Genomic DNA, 6,057 nt, shown 5'->3' with positions numbered 1-6,057 from the left:
GCAAAGATCAACTGCTTCTTTTCCATTTTTGACCTCGTGAATTTCCTTAGTAAATTTGCTTAGGAGTGCACTATGGATTTTTCTAATGATGGGGTCATCATCCACAATGAGCACAGAAAACTTCTTTTCAGAGCCAATGATTTCCATATTCTTTGAACTTGATGCTCCTTTTCCGAACATTATCTGTCCTCGTTTCAATATTCTGTGGGCAATCAAACTTTAATTTCTCTTAACAATTTAGTAAGCAGTTACAATTATAGCTTAATGTGATATATATATATATATATATATTAAGGAAAATAGGAAACAAATTATTATTTTTGATGCTTAATTTCCTATTTCCCGATGACTAGAGAGCACAATAGTATTGTGAAACAACACATCATTTTATCTCAGTATAGTACATATGTAAGTGTAGTGTATAATATATAAGTAGAAATATATATAATTTAAACTAGCATATCAACCTTAAATAATTTTTTTTTATATTATAGAATAATTTTATTTTTTGATATAAGTAGCAACACTAAAAAGATATATAATGATTTTGCAATTTAAATACCTTTACTACGTACTGATTAGAGCTAAGACCTCAAATTCTATGTTAATGCTTACACCTACAGCTTTGGCTGCTTATATAAGCAATGAATATAACTTATCTCATTTGAATTTTAGAAAGAATGCTAGGTCTTGAAGCTTGTAGGAAGATGACCACTTTGACACGTGCCTTTAGGTTTGGTTACTTAGCTGGAAAGTAAGAAGAGATTTCTAAGTTGAAATCTAGTAATTTGGATTGTTTCCGGGTTTTGAAATATGTTGAGATTTATAAAAATTTGAAGAATCCTACTTTTAAAAATGTATTCAACATGTTAATAATTCCATCATTAGAAAGGATGAAAAAATAATGATCTTTATATCTTTATTAATATGCAATCTAAAATGTGGATTTGGCATCAGTTTTAAAATTCAATTATATTAAAAGTGATAAGGGTTATAATTGTAAATTTTACATATCCTAAATTCTTACTATTTAAATAAAAAAAATCAATACTAACTTATTTAAATGAATGGATATAAAGATTTTTGTGTGTGTGTGTGTGTATGCGCGCGATATTGTCTTATTAAGCAATTGGATAATATTATTAAAGTCATGTTAAAAAAGAAGTTTGACTTAATGGGATAAATTTAGTGGTAATTTCAAGTATATTTATATTAATAAAACATGTTTTATTAAGAAAATATTGCAATAATTGTGGGGCAAATTAACACGAAGTAGAATTTTAGGTGGCAGGGCGAGTAAAGACAACTGGCTTCATTTATCAAAAATCAAATAAAATAGTTGGTATCCACTAAACTTCTAAATTTTGAAATAACAGAGTACATTTAATGCTCTTTTTAGAGTTCGTTTGAGAATAGTTATTTAGCTGAAACTGAAAACTTTTTATTGAAAGTACAGTAGATAAAGTTAAAATATAGCTGAAATAGTACAGTGAAACCTATGAATAGTTAAAAAAAAGTGTAATAAGACTCGTGAATAGTAACAGCATAAGCTAAATAGTAAAAAAAAGCTGGCTTTTAAGCTAATGCCAAACGCCAACCTTAATGTCCGTTTAATTTTATTTTTGGAATTCGAGTTTAATTGTAGATGTAGATACCACATTTTGTACCCCTTACGTCTCAGGCCCTCGTTCTCTAATAATGCTGAAATTCTAAAATTCAAGATTGGTTTAAGGCCCAATCAGATTATAAACTGACTTGAGAGATGTTAAAATGGAAAAATATAACTTTTTAATGAGTAAAAAATAAAACTACTTATCTACTATCAAGTTTTTTATTAAAAAAAATTTATATAATAAATGTAATTTTTGCCATATCATTGATATCAACATAATAAATAAATTCCTTAATAACTTTTTTGTATTATTTATTTATTTTTTATAAGAGAGTTTCAATCTATAGCTTCTTTTTTTGATGATAGTTCTTAATTATCAAATCAAAGCACCAGTCGATTTTTTGTGTAGGTGGGGATTGAATCCTAAATTTTTTTATTAAACTTTTAGAGATTTTACCAGTTGAGTTAACTAGAATCCATTTTTTGCGTTGTGTTTAAATGTTAAAAACATCATAAGATTACATGTAGTAAAATTTATAATATCCAATGCATAATTCATAACTACTTGAAACATTCATTTATAATATTATAAAGAGACAACAATTTCATTCATTACTACCATAATTTGTAAATTTGTTGCAGTAAAATTGTTATTAGTTTTAGCATTTTTTTAAAAATATATACACATATACATACACATGCACAATGAAAGATTTCAATTTTTGTACGAAATAATATTATTTTTTTATATCCAAGTGAATAGTTGGTTTTATATATAAAAACCAACCATGGGCATAGGAAAAAAAATTACAATACCGAGACAGAAAAATCTGTAGGTACCTAGCGTCTAAACTACTGAACATAAATCTAAACCCTTCTTTGTTTACATCATAAAACTCCTTGAATATTTAAATTGTTTCACTACTAGCCAAAAATACCCCCATAAAAATACTATAATTCAAATAAAACTTAGATTTGACAAAAAAAAAAAAAAAAGATTCTTAAGCTCTTACCTTAAGGTCTCGTTTGGGAGGAAGAAATAGAATGGAATGAAAAGGAATGAAAAGAATAATTTTAGAATATTCTTCTATTCCCTTCCCTTGTTTAGGAGTTTTAATGGATGGAGTGGAAAGTTCATTCCATTGTTTGGGAGTTTAAGCGGGAGTGAATGAAATGAGTAGGAAATAACACTCATTCCTCTATATTCTCTTAAAACCTCAGATTTTCATTTCCCCTGAAATTAGGAGGAATGTGAGGGAATGAAATTAGATTTAATGACTACAATGAAATTAGACTTGTTCAAACATTGACTATACTTAATAGATAATGATATGCTCAATCTAACACTTGAACTTTTTCTTCTCAAACTCGGGTGATAAATCTAACCCAAAATGCCATTTGGATGGGCTTCCCCCGGCCGGCTTGTCAGCCAAATGGGGGAAAAAATAAATAAAAAATACAAGTACAGAGAACAGCCTTTGTATACGAAGTTTAAATATTGTCAATAACCCCACTACGTTTTTATTATGAAATTCATATATACTATTGAGGGTACTAAAAAATTCATATAAAAATAATAATAATAATAAATTTGTATAATAAATGGTAATTATAATTATAAATTATTCATAAAAAAAGGTGTTGTTTCAATACAGTGTAATTCGTGTATAAGTTAGTTCAAATTGGTGATATGCCTTTTAATTTGGTAGACCTGGCAAGCTTAGTCGAGGACAAATTAACGTGATGACATACAAATTGAGTAATGTAAATAATAATAATAATAATAAATAATTAAATAACCAAAAAAAAATTATTAAAAAAAAAAAAAAAAAAAAAAAAAAAAAAAGACAAAAGAAAAAAGAACAAGAAAAAAGAAGAAGCTTAGAAGTAGGTATTTCCATTTAACATTCTGACCTTCACACTCAATCCTTTGCATTCAACCATGGCTCTCTCCAACATACCTTCTTGCCTTGTTTTCAATCAGCTCTTCATCTTCTTTTTATTGCTACTTCCCCATGCAATGTCAATTTCCTTCGAATTCCCTAGTTTCAGCACAAATGACATTAACCTAACCTTACAAGGTGATGCATTCACGAACCCAGATGGTCTCCAACTCACAAAGGATACTCGTGGCAGCTCCATCGGCGGAAGTGTTGGTTGTGCCTTATATCATGAACGAGTTCGCCTTTGGGATAATAGCACAGGGAAGCCTAAAGTTACAGACTTCACCACTCACTTCTCCTTCATCATTACATCTGTTGATAAGTCGTCTGCTGATGGGTTCACTTTCTTCATCACACCATTTAATTCTAATATCCCTAACAATTCAGCTGGCGGGTTTCTTGGGCTGTTTAGTAATGAATCCGCTATCAACGGCACCCAAAATCAAATTGTTGCTGTTGAGTTTGACACTTACCGAAACCCATGGGATCCAAGTGATAATCATGTAGGAATTGATGTCGATTCCATTGTCTCAAAGGCAAATGTAACTTTGCAAACAAGCATTAAGAACAGGCCAAAGGCGTACGCATGGGTGAGTTACAATTCAACCACCCAAAATCTTAGTGTCTTCCTTACTTTTGCCGATATTTTAGTCTTTAACGGCAGTTCTAGTCTTTCATATATTGTCGACTTGAAGACTATTTTGCCGGAATGGGTTAGTGTTGGTTTCTCCGGTGCTACAGACGTAGTAACTGAATTACATACAATTCTTTCTTGGTCATTTAGTTCAACTTTGGACGCTGGAGATGGGTTTCCTCAACCAAAGAAGACGGGAGATGGATTGACTCAAAACAAACAACACAGGAAACGGGAGCACAAAAAGCAAATTGGGGTTGATCATTGGTTTAGCAGTGAGTTCGGGTGTAGTGAGTTGTGCTATAGGTCTATTTTGGTTTATTTGTTGGAGAAAAAAGGATTGGTGGGAATACAAAAGATTTGGGTGATGATGACTCTATAGATGATGAATTTGAAAAAGGAACAGGGCCAAGGAGATTCACATATCGGGAACTAATCCGTGCAACAAACAACTTTACCCAAGGAGGGAAGCTTGGAGAGGGAGGATTGGAGGTGTTTATAACGGATTGTTAAGTGAGTCCAACATAGAAGTTGCAGTTAAAAGGGTCTCTAAAGGATCAAAGCAAGGAAAAAATGAGTACATATTAGAAGTGAAGATCATTAGTAGTTTACGACACAAGAATTTAGTTCAATTCATTGGTTGGTGCCATGAACAACGTGAGTTACTATGATTGGCATTTGCATTTCTGTACCTTCATGAAGAGTGGGAACAATGTGTGGTGCATAGAGACATAAAATCTAGTAATATCATATTGGATTCAAATTTCAATGCCAAACTTGGCGATTTCGGTCTTGCAAGACTTGTAGACCATGAGCTCGGCTCGCAAACTACTGTTTTGGTTGGAACCATAGGATACCTAGCACCAGAGTGTCTCACCACTGGCAAGGCTTCAAAGGAGTCTGATGTTTATAGTTTTTGGGTGGTTTGCCTTGAAATTGCTTGTGGAAGAAATCCAATTGAGCCACGTGCAGAACCAAGCAAGGTTAGGCTATTAGAGTCGGTGTGGGACCTCTATGGTAATGACCAACTGCTTGAAGCCATTGATAAAGGATTAAGTATGGAATTTGATAAGGGCAAATAGAGAGATTGATGGTAGCTAGATTATGGTGTTGCCATCCTGATCCCACTATTAGACCCTCTATAAAGCAAGTAACACATGTTCTTAATTTTGAAGCTCCTTTGCTCAATCTTCCATCAAAGTTGCCAGTGCCAATGTATTTTGGGCTTCCAAAGCACCAGTGTAAATTCTCCAATACTTCATTTGGTCTCATCAACTCAAAAGATCAAACACAATGTTCATGTAGTAGTTGCTCTACTAATTCGTCTACTTCAGCTGGCCCAAGAAAACCTCTTCTATATTCAAGCAAAGAAGATGTGGAGTTAGCTTCAATTATGCATTAATATTTTTGATTATCCAAACATTTGTAATGAACTTGAATTCATGCATGCATCATAAATCTCTTCTATGTTCAGAAAAAGCTGATGTAGATTTAGCTTCAATTATTCTTGAATTAATATATATGATTATTCAAACTTTTGTAATCAACTTGAAAGCATGCATACATCATATACGTAAACTTTTTAAAGGGTAAATGGTTTGATAAATGAAGCATGTTTGCTAGTTGATAAAATTAGATATAGCCGCTGGAATGAAGGGTTCTAGGCTGTACTTTTGAGTTCGAATAAAATATTGATTACAATTACAATGGTTTTGCCCATTTATAGTTTTATACATAGATAAAAATGCATGCCATTGACTAGTATTATTAACATAGGCTAGGGCAGCTCACTAATTTAGTTATAATAAAAGCAGGACTTAGTATCATATGTTACAAAAGCCTAAACACAAGAAAACACAATGCAGCTT

The 6,057-nt window shown here is 31.8% G+C and overlaps 1 pseudogene; it reads left to right on the top strand.

The window, feature by feature from the left end:
• The first annotated feature begins 3,554 nt into the window (after positions 1-3,554).
• LOC111994421 (L-type lectin-domain containing receptor kinase IX.1-like) lies at positions 3,555-5,591 on the top strand (annotated as a pseudogene).
• Positions 5,592-6,057: the final 466 nt, after the last annotated feature.

This window comes from Quercus suber, unplaced genomic scaffold (assembly GCF_002906115.3).
Source record: "Quercus suber isolate HL8 unplaced genomic scaffold, Cork oak 2.0 scaffold_1114, whole genome shotgun sequence".
NCBI lineage: Eukaryota > Viridiplantae > Streptophyta > Magnoliopsida > Fagales > Fagaceae > Quercus > Quercus suber.
The sequence above is the reverse complement of the archived record's forward strand: the minus strand, read 5'-3'. Positions and strand labels throughout refer to the sequence as shown.